The sequence below is a fragment of the Palaemon carinicauda genome, chromosome 13 (assembly GCF_036898095.1).
Source record: "Palaemon carinicauda isolate YSFRI2023 chromosome 13, ASM3689809v2, whole genome shotgun sequence".
Classification (NCBI taxonomy): domain Eukaryota; kingdom Metazoa; phylum Arthropoda; class Malacostraca; order Decapoda; family Palaemonidae; genus Palaemon; species Palaemon carinicauda.
In genome coordinates, this window is record NC_090737.1 from 18,355,021 (window position 1) to 18,370,764 (window position 15,744).

The following is a 15,744-nucleotide window of genomic DNA, read 5'->3' on the forward strand; positions in this document are numbered from 1 at the left end:
TGTCCGACTCCCAGGAAAAGTCAAATGAGGAGAGTCATCATGGAGAGGTCAAGTCGACGAAGATCGATGGAAAGCTATCTTACCCTTCAAGGCTGACCTCGAAGGAGAAGGATCCCTCTTTGTCTCCTTCTTCCGTCGCCTACTAAACCTCGACCACTAGGAGACTCCCGCGTGCAAGAGTGACCCCAAACGTAAGACAGAGACCGCGAAGATCCGTCTCCTCAGTGGATATGAAAGTGCTGCAACAGCGCCATTCATTACCAGGACAAACCAGCAGAAGTTAAGATCCCATGGGCAGTCACACCTAAAACGAAAAAGAATGAAAAGGAAACCCTTTTGCTCTTAGGCCAGTTAATTTGAATTTTGTTTTCAGCGGAGGAGCAAGACAATGTCTGTATTCCACTGAGCCAAAATAAAAAGTGACGGTTATTTACTAGAGCTGGTGTGAGCAAGGTGGTAAATCTACCCACACTGACCCCCTCCGCTAACTAGCAGAGGGTAGTTACAAATCATAAAAGCTTTAGTGTCTGGTTTTCAGCTAGCACCAAATAATACTCCTATGTTTCAATAAATAAAGTGTTTTTCATAAAATCCAAACCATAAAGCTTTTTTTTTCATACAATCCATCATTTGTTGGATGTTCACTACAATGTAAAGAGCAAAAGGTTTGTATATAGTGCCCAAACAAATGTTGTCTAACATTAGAACTTAACATTATAAGCAAGAATAAATAGCATACAACTCCTAAATTATTAGCTATTATTCTATATTCATGTAGTGTGCATTAGTAAAGTACACAGAAAAGATAACTTCAAGCTTAGACACTTCTGACCTTCACACAGCACATCCATTGCTGAAAACTGTCTAGCTATGGGTGACTCATCATTAGTATGTCATCACCAAGAAAACGAAACTACTGCTGGAGACAATACTAATTGTGCATCAACTTGTGCATAATTGCCATCTCCTATTTCCAAGTGAGAACCAATTTCCACGTTCACCTACACGAGGAGAAGGTATTGGAGGTCTTGGAGAACATGCAGGACATCCCCAAAATTACTTTATTGGGGTTAATGAGCTGTACAGTGTCTAAGGGATAGTATCCGAGCATTAATTTAGATCTGTGCACCATCAAGGTCAACATCCTACCACCAAGCAACAACCTAAAGCAAATAACACATGTTTGTATAGATAAGAAGAAAAACTAACAAATCTGACACTCACCTCGTAGGAGATAGCTCTACTGTAGAGGATGGGAAAATCTACCCGCTCCCACCCCACCAAATATAAAACATTCCAATACAATCATGTATGTGAGAATACTGTCAAAAATAGGTTTAAGGAACTGCTGTGTTATGGTTGAATTACAGTAGTATGCTAATTCCACCAATAACTATCTTTAACAAAGTTATAATTGATATGCAGTTTTAAAGAAGATTAATAAATGCAGTCACAATTAAATATAATTATATTCATCATTAACCTACAGAGACAACCTCTCATGAGGTTTTGCTAGCTTAGATGTAGGTAGAGATGCCTGAAAGTTAGCCTCCTTTTGTAATCCATAACTGAATGTAATAATTGGAACTCCATGATTCATTAAATGAGGTTACTTAAAATGGCATCAGCAATCAACAGTACTCCTGTATCATTACTACCATTATTAACTAAGAGACATGCTGGGGACAGTTAATGTATAACAGCATGTATATGAATGATAGGAAACACAGCACCTACTATATGGAAGGCCTGACCCCAAGACCTCAGAAGAGGAAGACATGCATGAGCATTAACAAAACCAATAAGAGCCAGTGACCCACCAAACAAAGGCAAACAACCACACTATTACTTGAATGATGGTACTGTACTCAACTTAACTGGGAGCAGCAATGCTTCTCCTTCAACATAGTCGAGGATTTCACCACCGATAGGCCCTCAGCATCAAATCAAGAATGGTTCATCAAAAATATCAAGGCACCATTCCACCACTCTCTCTCTTAAGCAGGAGGAACAGGAGCAGCAGCAGCAGGGAGGGAAGATTTCTGTGACCTAGCCACAGCTAACAAACACAAAAGCTTCTCCATTGAAAGGGTGCTAGTAATACCCAGGGGAGCCCAAGCATTACCTAGGTCCAGATCCTTGCTAGGGTCATAAACAGTTAAGTCAGCGGGAAAGCTTTGTGCGATTGGGAAGGGGGACTTTATAAGGGAAGGGCTGTGGTCTTTTTCCTCTTCCCTCCTCAGACTGACACCCACTTGGAGGCAGAAGAGGAAGAGCATACAGTAGCCTTCGAACCTAAAGGGAGAAAGGAGCATAAGAGCTTCTTGAGCATTAGTCTGAGTGTAACTAAAACAGATTCCGAAGAATCGTTCTTTGATTTCTTTGCGAACTCAACCTATTAAAGTGGAGGCCCCTCCCTACACTCAGGACATAGGGATTCATGCTAAAAGAAATGTTCCCTAAAGTAGCTACAAAGTTCATGTGGGTCAGCTTCTGGCTTACTCATGTACCAACCACAGCCCATTCCAAGCTTGCTTTGACAGCCTCATGTCTAATCACAAAGCAAACATAATCGAACAGCAAACACACAATCTGGAAGAAAAAACAGCGGTAACCAATTTCAGCTAAGTGCCAGAAGTACAAGTGTACTCTATGGCGTAAAAGTCAAAGTGAAGGCGAGTGCTACCTGTCGGTCCCGCCACCTGTGTTTACCTGGTTAAAAGCTTAATAACCGGTTCCAGTTACGCTGAAGTCATACTCCTATTAAAGTTCAAAGGCTTGTATGTATTACGCATAGGAACAAATCTTAGAAGATTCAAACAAACAAAATTTCTTATGATACTAACAATAGAACATTTTCCTTCCTCAGCAGCCATAGAGTACACTTGTACTTCTGGCACTTAGCTGAAATAGTAGCTAAGCTCCTCACTTAACCTAGACATGGCCCGACTCCACCTCGCTTGGAGGACAGGGACATAACAAATATATGCACATATATCAGGTTGCAAAAAGGGCATGGTCCCCACCGGCAGTTAGAGAGGAGGTCAGCTTGCAGAGTTCCTCTGATGCTGAGCCCCAGGAGAGGGAAAAATGAAATAGGAAGTGGCCAGTCACTCACACATTCATTCAAGACTTATTCACAGGTAACATCAGCCCTAAACCAACTGCTACTTGTCCTACAAGGGAGCTGAGCTGTTAATTGACCACGGTGTTAATTGACCACGTTTTGTGCAGCCACCACAGAACCTATGGTAAACATGTCTAGGCTCCTGTGGGTTATGTCTAACAGGTAGTAGGCAGTGAATATTGTTTGCCATTTCCACACGCCAGTTTGTAAAAACTACGTCACAAAAAAATTATGTTTAAATGCCAGGTATAGGCTGACACCCCTGAAATCATGGGCACAGAGACGGCAGCTAGAATGAGAGCAGTGTGATTGAATGGCTCTCCAGGAAGATATCGAGTTTGTAATCTTCCTCTTGTTTACCCCTGTGCTTACAAAGAGCCTCCTGATTTGTGGACTGTCTCTCTCGATTCTTTTCAAGTATTTCCTCAGCACTCTCACCAGGCAGAGTAACAGCTGACCAGGATTATCTGTTACCAACTGGAGACTCTCAATTCCAAAGGGCCTGAATCTAGTATTCACTACAGCTGGATATTCAGGATTTGCTACAGCTGGATTTTAAGTCTTGGCTATAAACTCGAGGGAGCTTGGCCTTGCATAGTGCGTAGTGCTGCATTGTGCCCTAAAGACACGACGATGAGGGAGAGTATCACAGGCAATCACCTCCCATCATCATTGTCCAGCTCCAAAAAGCTGTGCTCTGATGAACTAGAGCAGGGCATGGAAGAATCAATCTCTCTTTGGTGGAAACCCCAAGGGGAGACCACTCAGGAGAAGGCCGTCTCTCCAGCGGGCGGGAGGGACGATCAACCCCTTATGCTTAATGACAAATCTTGCAGGCGAGGACCTTGCCAAACAGAAGCTGGTGAAGGGGAACTTGCCTTGTAGGGGAAGAATTCCCAACACCTGGTGGAGGACAAGTCTCCCTCGTAATGGAAGGTTGTCCAACACCTGGAGGTGGACCTCTGGACTGCTCACTTCGTCTCCCTTCTGGCTCAGCAAATTCAGCCAAAAGATCAACTCCACGAACTGCCCTTGGAACGCAGCCGAAGCTAATCCTTGGGTTCACCCCGAAGGGATCCCGACAAGTCACTCCAAGGAGCTCTTGTCAGCAACTGCTCAATCCAGCCCGCCAAAGAAGAGTAAACGTCATGGCGAGCAAAAGATGAGGTCAAGACAGCTGAGCACACGCAAGACTCTTTCGGTCCTCTACCTACAGTCTCAAGGGGGAAGATCGGAATTAACCCCTGGTGACGACGTCCGATACCCTTGTGCGACCAACCACTAGACCTCCAGCAACCCCACTCCCCTTGCACGTGGAACCTATGAGCCCCAAGGAAGGCCACAATAGACAAACTGCTTTGTCAGAGAGAGACTCCCCTATGGTGGCAACCAGTGTTGTTTCGCTAGGGGATGGCCCCCAACACGTAAGGTTGTTTCGGAGTCACATGATCACCAGTTGCACTTGTCCGACTCCCAGGAAAAGTCAAATGAGGAGAGTCATCATGGAGAGGTCAAGTCGACGAAGATCGATGGAAAGCTATCTTACCCTTCAAGGCTGACCTCGAAGGAGAAGGATCCCTCTTTGTCTCCTTCTTCCGTCGCCTACTAAACCTCGACCACTAGGAGACTCCCGCGTGCAAGAGTGACCCCAAACGTAAGACATAGACCGCGAAGATCCGTCTCCTCAGTGGATATGAAAGTGCTGCAACAGCGCCATTCATTACCAGGACAAACCAGCAGAAGTTAAGATCCCATGGGCAGTCACACCTAAAACGAAAAAGAATGAAAAGGAAACCCTTTTGCTCTTAGGCCAGTTAAATTGAATTTTGTTTTCAGCGGAGGAGCAAGACAATGTCTGTATTCCACTGTGCCAAAATAAAAAGTGACGGTTATTTACTAGAGCTGGTGTGAGCAAGGTGGTAAGTCTACCCACACTGACCCCCTCCGCTAACTAGCAGAGGGTAGTTACAAATCATAAAAGCTTTAGTGTCTGGTTTTCAGCTAGCACCAAATAATACTCCTATGTTTCAATAAATAAAGTGTTTTTCATAAAATCCAAACCATAAAGCTTTTTTTTTCATACAATCCATCATTTGTTGGATGTTCACTACAATGTAAAGAGCAAAAGGTTTGTATATAGTGCCCAAACAAATGTTGTCTAACATTAGAACTTAACATTATAAGCAAGAATAAATAGCATACAACTCCTAAATTATTAGCTATTATTCTATATTCATGTAGTGTGCATTAGTACAGTACACAGAAAAGATAACTTCAAGCTTAGACACTTCTGAACTTCACACAGCACATCCATTGCTGAAAACTGTCTAGCTATGGGTGACTCATCATTAGTATGTCATCACCAAGAAAACGAAACTACAGCCGGAGACAATACTAATTGTGCATCAACTTGTGCATAATTGCCATCTCCTATTTCCAAGTGAGAACCAATTTCCACGTTCACCTACACGAGGAGAAGGTATTGGAGGTCTTGGAGAACATGCAGGACATCCCCAAAATTACTTTATTGGGGTTAATGAGCTGTACAGTGTCTAAGGGATAGTATCCGAGCATTAATTTAGATCTGTGCACCATCAAGGTCAACATCCTACCACCAAGCAACAACCTAAAGCAAATAACACATGTTTGTATAGATAAGAAGAAAAAATGTTATTTTCATTAGTAAAATAAATTTTTGAATATACTTACCCGATAATCATGTAGCTGTCAACTCCGTTGCCCGACAGAATTCTACGGGAGGGATACGCCAGCTATCACTATACTAGAAGGGGGTGTACTCACAAGCGCCACCTGTGGCCAGGTACTACAGTACTTGTTGTTGACGCCACCTCACTTTTTCCTCGGTCCACTGGTTCTCTATGGGGAGGAAGGGTGGGTCAATTAAATCATGATTATCGGGTAAGTATATTCAAAAATTTATTTTACAAATGAAAATAACATTTTTCAATATTAAACTTACCCGATAATCATGTAGCTGATTCACACCCAGGGGGGTGGGTGAAAAACCAGTGTACAAGACTAAAGGATAGCTAAGTATCCCGTATTTCATATAATCAGTTATCCACAATAACAATGAAATAATAAGTACCTGGTAAGGAAGTCGACTTGAACTGTTACTCTGCCTTTAATAGGATCGTCTTCCTTACTGAGCGCAGCGTTCCTCTTGGAAGGCTGAATCAACTCAAAGGTGCTAAAGTATACAGGGCTGCAACCCATACTAAAGGACCTCATCACAACCTTTAACCTCGGCGCTTCTCAAGAAAGAATTGACCACCCGCCAAATCAACAAGGATGTGGAAGGCTTCTTAGCCGACCGTACAACCCATAAAAAGTATTCAAGAGAAAGGTTAAAAGGTTATGGGATTATGGGAATGTAGTGGCTGAGCCCTCGCCTACTACTGCATTCGTTGCTACGAATGGTCCCAGGGTGTAGCAGTACTCGTAAAGAGACTGGACATCTTTGAGATAGAATGATGCGAACACTGACTTGCTTCTCCAATAGGTTGCATCCATAACACTCTGCAGAGAATGGCTCTGTTTGAAGGCCACTGAAGTAGCCACAGCTCCCACTTCATGTGTCCTTACCTTCAGCAAAGCAAGGTCTTCTTCCTTCAGATGAGAATGTGTTTCTCTAATCAGAAGCCTGAATAGTAAGAAACTGAGTTCTTAGAACTTAGAAAAGAAGGTTTCTTGATAGCACACTATAAGGCTTCTGATTGTCCTTGTAAAGGTTAAGACCTTTTAGATAGTACCTAAGAGCTCTAACTGGGCAAAGTACTCTCTTCAGTTCATTCCCCACCAAGTTGGACAGGCTTGGGATCTCGAACGACTTAGGCCAAGGACGTGAAGGAAGCTCGTTTAGCAACAACCGAGCTGCAAGGAACATGTAGCCGTTTCAGATGTGAAAACAATGATCCTGCTGAAGGCGTGGATCTCACTTACTCTTTTAGCTGTTGTCAGGCACACGAGGAAAAGAGTTTTTAATGTGAGGTCCTAAAAAGAGGCTGATTGGAGAGGTTCAAATCTTGATGACATAAGGAACCTTAGGACCACGTCTAGATTCCAGCCTGGAGTGGACAACCGACGTTCCTTTGAGGTCTCAAAAGACCTAGGGAGGTCCTGTAGATCTTTGTTGGTGGAAAGATCCAAGCCTCTGTGGCGGAAAACCGCTGCCAACATACTTCTGTAACCCTTGATCGTAGGAGCTGAAAGGGATCTTACTTTCCTTAGATATAACAGGAAGTCAGCAATCTGGGTTACAGTGGTACTGGTTGAGGAAACTGCATTGGTCTTGTACCAGCTACGGAAGACTTCCCCTTGAGACTGATAGATTCTGAGAGTGGATGTTCTCCTTGTTTTGGCAATCGCTCTGGCTGCCTCCTTCGAAAAGCCCCTAGCTCTTGAGAGTCTTTCGAAAGTCTGAAGGCAGTCAGACAAAGAGCGTGGAGGATTGGGTGTACCTTCTTTACGTGAGGTAGACCTAGAAGGTTCACTCCTAGAGGAAGAGTCCTGGGAATGTCGACCAGCCATTGCAGTACCTCTAAGAACCATTCTCTCGCGGGCCAGAGCGGAGCCAACCAACGTCAGCCGTGTCCCTTTGTGAGAGGAGAACTTCTGAAGTACCCTGTTGACAATCTTGAACGGCGGGAATGCATACAGGTCGAGATGGAACCAATCCAGCAGAAAAGCATCCACGTGAACTGCTGCTGGGTCTGGAATCGGAGAACAATACAACAGGAGTCTCTAGGTTATCGAGGTAGCGAACAGATCTATGGTTGGCTGACCCCACAGGGCCCAAAGTCTGCTGCAAACATTCTTGAGAAGGGTCCACTCTGTGGGGATGACCTGACCCTTCCGGCTGAGGTGATCTGCCATGACATTCATACCGCCCTGAATGAACCTCGTTACCAGTTAGCTTTCGATCTTTAGACCAGATGAGTAGGTCCCTTGCGATCTAGAACAACTTCCACGAAAGAGTCCCTCCCTGCTTGAAGATGTAAGCCAGGGCTGTGGTGTTGTCAGAGTCCACCTCCACCACTTTGTTAAGCTGGAGGGACTTGAAGTTTATCAAGGCCAGAATAACCGCCAACAACTCCTTGCAATTGATGTGAAGTGTCCTTTGCTCCTGATTCCATGTTCCCGAGCATTCTTGTCCGTCCAAAGTCGCACCCCAGCCCGTGTCTGATGCGTCCGAGAGGAGACGGCGGTCGTGTTTCTGAACAGCCAAAGGTAGACTTCCTTGAGAAGAAAGCTGTTCTTACACCACGCGAGAGAAGACCTCCTCTCTTCGGAAACAGGAACTGAGACCGTCTCTAGCGTCATGTCCTTTATCCAGTGAGCAGCTAGATGATACTGAAGGGGGGGGAGGAGGAGTCTCCCTAACACGATGAACAGGGCCAGCGATGAAAGTGTCCCTGTTAGACTCATCCACTACCTGACTGAGCATCGGTTCCTTCTCAGCATGCTCTGGATGCATTCTAGGGCTTGGAAGATCCTTGGGGCCGACGGAGAAGCCCGAAAAGCTCGACTCTGAAGATCCATACCCAAGGAGACAATGGTCTGGGATGGGACGAGCTGAGACTCCTCAAAATTGACCAGGAGGCCCAGTTCCTTGGTCAGATCCATAGTCCATTTGAAAATCTCCAGACAGCGACGACTTGTGGGAGCTCTTAAAAGCCAGTCGTCTGACGGAGCCGGACACAAGATCATGGTACTGCTGCACAGTCTGTGAACTGTCAACCATGGGCAAGCGAGGAAGTACAGTGACAACCCGAATCTGTCTAGACTGTCTGGGTCGTACAGACAACTCCTTATCGGGTTGCTGAGGTTGCCGCACTGCGTCACAACAAGTCACTTCTGCTGGTTGTTGAACGTCTTCCCCGTGACACATTGACTCCGTAAACAAAAAATCCTCTAACAAGGACTAAGCTTGGACTGCATGTCTTGCAACACAGCTCAAGGTCTATGGGAGCAGGTGTGGTAACAGACGGGATTAGCGACTGAAGTGGAACCATTACCTTCCCTGGAAGCATGTTATGCTTAAATAAAAGTCCATAGGAAGCTACGCAGCTAAAGGCTCCCTCCAAATGACAGAGTCCTCAAGGGAATATCAGAAGGAGGGAGAAAAGAACTTTCTCATCTACAGGGACCATATCCTAGAAAAGCTAAGTTCTCTCAGTGAGGGTTTCACTGGTGCAAAAGCAGCAGACTAGAAGGCAACGTTATGAAACTGCTTGACAGTCTAGTGAGTTGGCAACAACCAAAGATGTGTGACTGAGAAGCATGCGGTAAGGTATGCAGAGCATGTTGTATGCAGAGTATGCTGTATGCAGAGCATGCTGTATGTAGAGCATGTTGTATGCAGAGCATGCTGAATGCAGAGCATGCTGTATGCAGAGCATGTTGTATGCAGAGCATGCTGAATGCAGAGCATGCTGTATGCAGAGCATGCTGTATGTAGAGCATGTTGTATGCAGAGCATGCTGAATGCAGAGCATGCTGTATGCAGAGCATGTTGTATGCAGAGCATGCTGTAAGCAGAGCATGCTGTATGTAGAGTATGCTGTAAGGTAAGCAGAGCGTGTGCATGGCGTTTAACATTTCTCAGAAATTCCATGACCAGTGCTAGAGTGCTTTATGCATGCTTGCATGGGGTTTTAATATCAACATAATATTTACCTTACATTCATAACTCATGATTCATATTTTTGCCATATTTTGCGATATTGTTAAAAATATATTGCAAGGAATACAAATATATTTTTATAAGTAATACAAATAACCTCCATTATCATAATGTTTGACAATGGAGGTAAGGTAAGCTGAACAGCAGAGTCAGAACGAGCTGGAACAACAATAGTTGTGGTTTCCTCTTCAAGACTCTGTTGAGGGAACACCTGAGGCTCAGTCTGCAAAGGCTGATCAGCAGAAGGTAGGCGCATGGGTGGAGGAGGCTGACTCCTGGCATGAGTGGCTGAACTCAAGGGTTGAGCTTGCTGAGTGGTTGGCGGATGCGCAGTAGCAAGTTCCTGAGGAACGAGTTGAGGTTCCTGCGGTGTGAGCTGAGAGCGAAAAGGTAGTGGCTGCGCAGAACGCAGTAAAAGTCTCGCAAGTTGAGGCTCCTGAGGCGCAAGGCTAAGGTGTTGAGGTGCTTGCCTTGAGGAGGGTTGAGCTCGCTGCAGCGAGAGCTGAGGAGACTGACTCATGGATGGGAGAGGTTGTTGTACCTCAAGCGAGTGTTGCCTCACTGGTGGAACAGCAAGTGGAAGCGGAGGAAGAGAGGTATAAGCCTCCTGTTCCCATTGCTGAGGTTGCCTTAAGGAAGGCGGAGGGAGCTGCACACCACTGGGATCAGTAAACTCATAACGTGGCACAACATCGTACGCCTGGCAGGCGGTACTGCGGTCAGGCGGAGCGAGCGCAGGCGGAGCGAGCGCAGGCGGAGGCGCAACCTTCTCAGCCCGACACTCACGCATCAAGACCGAAAGTTGTGACTGCATGGACTGCAGTAGAGTCAACTTGGGGTCGGCAGACACTAAGGTCTGCTGAGGTAAAGCCTTAACAGCAGAGATCTGTTGCGGCAGAACCTTACTCCTCTTAGGCGGAGTGCATTCAACTGATGACTGCGGGGAGTCAGAGCTAACCCAATGACTGCATCCGGGTTGTTGAACTCTAACTTCGTACGTCTGGCATAGGTCTGGACTTTACGTTTAAGAGGTCTTGAGACCTGAGACCAGCGTTTTATCCCCTAAATTTTTTCTGCAGACGAGCAAAATAAGGGCTCAATCGTCTGCGGGTGGGAGTGACGGTCTCGGTAAGACACGCCCGCAACCACCGAGGATACTTCTGTGCGCCGATCAAGGCCTGCTGAACCCTTTTGCCCTTCGACATTGCTTCTCCCCTGGGCTTGGGAGCTTGCAAGAGGTCCCGGACTGGGAGGACGACTGGCGCGCACAGAAGTACCCTCACGCACAACACTGACACACTTTGCGCTAATCACTTATCACTTTGATTTTCTGTTTGCACTTATTTCACTGAACTCGAAACTTTAAGTGGTTTGTACCTGAAACACACAATTCTATCCTTTCTCAAAAGTTAGTAATTGCGAAAACAGAATTACAATGTAACAGAAAAATCTAATGAAAGATAAATAATTCAGTGGCTGGAAAGAGACTAAACACTAGATCACTCTAGAAACGTTTACCTTCTTCCCCTAAAGAGACTAGGGAGAAGAGCAAAAAACGATAACAACGTTACTCGCTTGAATGAAACGTTTATCCTCCTCTTTCTCCCTCCGTCTCTATATCTCTCTCTCTCTCTCTCTCTTGACTTAGAACCTGAGAGAAGAGCCCAATCATATATATCGTTAAAACATATTATTGTTAAAGGAAAAAACTGAAATATTTCCCAAAATGAAAAGTTCCTTTATTAGGATTAAAACCATTAAGTTAAGAAAGAATGAACAAAACGCTAGACACGGTTACTCTTACTGCAACGTGAAACCGTGAAAATTCTTTCTCTATCGTAACGATAGAGCGCAAGTTGAACGTTCTGAACGTCAACAACTGCAGAGACAAAACAAAACGTTAGTTCAACTTTGAAAACAGTACGAGACTATCAAAGAAATTCTTTCAAAGACATTAAAATAGCATAATATGTTAACAGGTAAAACCGAAATGACGGGCTCAAAGTTAATTAACTTCGGTACCAAGAAAAGACCGCCTACTATTAGGAAGGTCGAATATAAACAAATATAAAAATTAATTTTAATAAGTTTATAATAAAAGGAAGTTAATCGAAGAGGCCTATAAGAGGCGGAGAGATATAAAATAAATCTATAACTTTTGTTAAGCAAAATTAAGAAAGAGAGTCTATACTCTCTTAGACACCAACACTTCCGTCTAAGGGAAGGGTCGGCCATTTAAAGGTGAAAGAGAGTTAATACTCTCTTCGTCACCATAATTAATCAAATTAATTCCAAAAGCTAACTAAGCTAATATAGAAGTTTCCAGTATAGCGAATAGCTGCAAATTTTAGAGAAATACTTCACCAAACCGTGAACAATACTCCAAAATCATAAGCGTATCCAAGAACGTCTTGCCGGAAGCACGACAGAGGAAAAAGTGAGGTGGCGTCAACAACAAGTACTGTAGTACCTGGCCACAGGTGGCGCTTGTGAGTACACCCCCTTCTAGTATAGTGATAGCTGGCGTATCCCTCCCGTAGAATTCTGTCGGGCAACGGAGTTGACAGCTACATGATTATCGGGTAAGTTTAATATTGAAAACTAACAAATCTGACACTCACCTCGTAGGAGATAGCTCTACTGTAGAGGATGGGAAAATCTACCCGCTCCCACCCCACCAAATATAAAACATTCCAATACAATCATGTATGTGAGAATACTGTCAAAAATAGGTTTAAGGAACTGCTGTGTTATGGTTGAATTACAGTAGTATGCTAATTCCACCAATAACTATCTTTAACAAAGTTATAATTGATATGCAGTTTTAAAGAAGATTAATAAATGCAGTCACAATTAAATATAATTATATTCATCATTAACCTACAGAGACAACCTCTCATGAGGTTTTGCTAGCTTAGATGTAGGTAGAGATGCCTGAAAGTTAGCCTCCTTTTGTAATCCATAACTGAATGTAATAATTGGAACTCCATGATTCATTAAATGAGGTTACTTAAAATGGCATCAGCAATCAACAGTACTCCTGTATCATTACTACCATTATTAACTAAGAGACATGCTGGGGACAGTTAATGTATAACAGCATGTATATGAATGATAGGAAACACAGCACCTACTATATGGAAGGCCTGACCCCAAGACCTCAGAAGAGGAAGACATGCATGAGCATTAACAAAACCAATAAGAGCCAGTGACCCACCAAACAAAGGCAAACAACCACACTATTACTTGAATGATGGTACTGTACTCAACTTAACTGGGAGCAGCAATGCTTCTCCTTCAACATAGTCGAGGATTTCACCACCGATAGGCCCTCAGCATCAAATCAAGAATGGTTCATCAAAAATATCAAGGCACCATTCCACCACTCTCTCTCTTAAGCAGGAGGAACAGGAGCAGCAGCAGCAGGGAGGGAAGATTTCTGTGACCTAGCCACAGCTAACAAACACAAAAGCTTCTCCATTGAAAGGGTGCTAGTAATACCCAGGGGAGCCCAAGCATTACCTAGGTCCAGATCCTTGCTAGGGTCATAAACAGTTAAGTCAGCGGGAAAGCTTTGTGCGATTGGGAAGGGGGACTTTATAAGGGAAGGGCTGTGGTCTTTTTCCTCTTCCCTCCTCAGACTGACACCCACTTGGAGGCAGAAGAGGAAGAGCATACAGTAGCCTTCGAATCTAAAGGGAGAAAGGAGCATAAGAGCTTCTTGAGCATTAGTCTGAGTGTAACTAAAACAGATTCCGAAGAATCGTTCTTTGATTTCTTTGCGAACTCAACCTATTAAAGTGGAGGCCCCTCCCTACACTCAGGACATAGGGATTCATGCTAAAAGAAATGTTCCCTAAAGTAGCTACAAAGTTCATGTGGGTCAGCTTCTGGCTTACTCATGTACCAACCACAGCCCATTCCAAGCTTGCTTTGACAGCCTCATGTCTAATCACAAAGCAAACATAATCGAACAGCAAACACACAATTTGGAAGAAAAAACAGCGGTAACCAATTTCAGCTAAGTGCCAGAAGTACAAGTGTACTCTATGGCGTAAAAGTCAAAGTGAAGGCGAGTGCTACCTGTCGGTCCCGCCACCTGTGTTTACCTGGTTAAAAGCTTAATAACCGGTTCCAGTTACGCTGAAGTCATACTCCTATTAAAGTTCAAAGGCTTGTATGTATTATGCATAGGAACAAATCTTAGAAGATTCAAACAAACAAAATTTCTTATGATACTAACAATAGAACATTTTCCTTCCTCAGCAGCCAAAGCACTGTATTCTTGGTCAATCTTGTATGAAAGTGCTGTCAGTTCACTTTCTGCCTTGCTGAACTGCAAAAATAAGATTGGAATTTTAAAGATATACAAAGCTAACAGTAATAAGTAACCTTTCAATATCTGTTGACTTTACAAGGCTGAAACAAATATGCAAAATAACAAATTAAAAATTTCTACATAATTCATAGCTCTTGAATGTGAAAAAAGATGTGCATCATCTATTCAATAAAAAGATTACTAGTAATTTTTTAAAGCCAGCACAGTTTATAATTTCACCAGATAAATCAAAGCTACACTGTTATTACCATTTTTACTCAGTTGACATAAATGACAAATTCGAAGATAATTTGTATTTTTCCTAACCATACAAACCTTAGCTATTTACAAAGGGTATTACTTTTAGCGTAGCTGAAATGGCGAGCCATTAGAATTTAACGAGGGTGTATTACCCCCGCGCTAGTTAGCGGGGGGGGGTAGGGGAGTGGTAGCTAGCTACCCCTCCTCCCCCTCACACACAGGTGAATACTCACTTTCACTTAGAGGTAGGACTTGTCTTGGGGGACAGGGCTGGCGGGCAAATATGTGTAAATAGCTAAGGTTTGTATGGTTAGGAAAAATACAAATTATCTTCGAATTTGTCATTTGTTCCGTAACCGAAATACAAACCACGCTATTTACAAAGGGTGACTTATCCCTTAGGAAGGGTGGAAAGTCCCCAGCCATACTGGCTTTGGCTTTACCCGGGGACTCAGAATCCGAGTGAGTCGCACTCGAGAAAAGGAGTCCCTGCACCTCACAAGTTCCTTGCACCGCAAGGAACCATGTGGCCTACGTAAGCTTGTGTGTGAAGGAAGAAGTGTGACCCGTCTTAGGCAGTTGACCTGGAGTTCCAGAAGGAACTCTGGGTTAAGACGTTCCCAATACCACCTCGTCAGGGTATGGGGGACGCGACAGTATTGACTCAATACTCGGAACACAAGGAAGCATGGTTTACCTGCAGAGGTTCGAGGTCAGCTATGCAGAGACCAGGATGCTGCTTCCCCGTAGAGGGGATGATGAAGAAAGAAGTAAGGGCCAGACATACTTCTTTCGTTCATGCAGACTAAAACCTGATAACAATGCCCTCAACCTTCTGCTACCTGTCCAAAAAGGAGCCTGAGGTTAGACCAGCTGTTGTGTAGCCACCACAGAGCGATAGAAAACGTATCGAGACTCCTGTGGGTCACGCCCTGCAGGAAGCGGGCTGCGAAGGTCATCAGACGCTTCCAGACTCCAGCTTGTAGCACCTGCGTCACAGAGTAGTATTACTCGAAGGCGAGGGACGTTGCGATGTATCCAACATCGTGCTGTAGGGCGACGTGACGGGGGAGGGTCTGAAGACAGGTCGAGATGAATGTCCTTGAGTCCGGGCTGAAGAGGTATACTGGTGACTCTCCCCCCATGTCCTCCTTGTGTTCCCAAATCGGCTGCAACTGAGGCCAAACTGCAGCTGTTCCCAGCGCTAACCTCTCGATTCCTGTACTGGCAAGAAAGAGAAGGTCTTGGGACATCAGACACAGAATGGAGACTCAAAATCTTGAATGAATCGGACCGAAGGGTCGGGACCCTCAGATTCTGAGTCTAGCCAAC

At 44.4% G+C, this 15,744-nt stretch overlaps 1 protein-coding gene across 4 annotated transcripts in view; it reads right to left on the reverse strand.

The window, feature by feature from the left end:
* TBC1d7 (TBC1 domain family member 7) overlaps nucleotides 1-15,744 on the reverse strand; it is an 81,972-nt gene that overhangs the window by 36,308 nt on the left and 29,920 nt on the right. For 3 of the 4 annotated variants that reach the window (XM_068385417.1, XM_068385416.1, XM_068385415.1), the window contains one exon: nucleotides 14,077-14,169. The gene's annotated coding sequence lies outside the window, so the exon portion shown is untranslated. Of the gene's footprint in view, nucleotides 1-2,846; nucleotides 2,879-14,076; nucleotides 14,170-15,744 lie in introns of those variants that run through there. The other variant, XM_068385418.1, reaches the window with a different exon arrangement.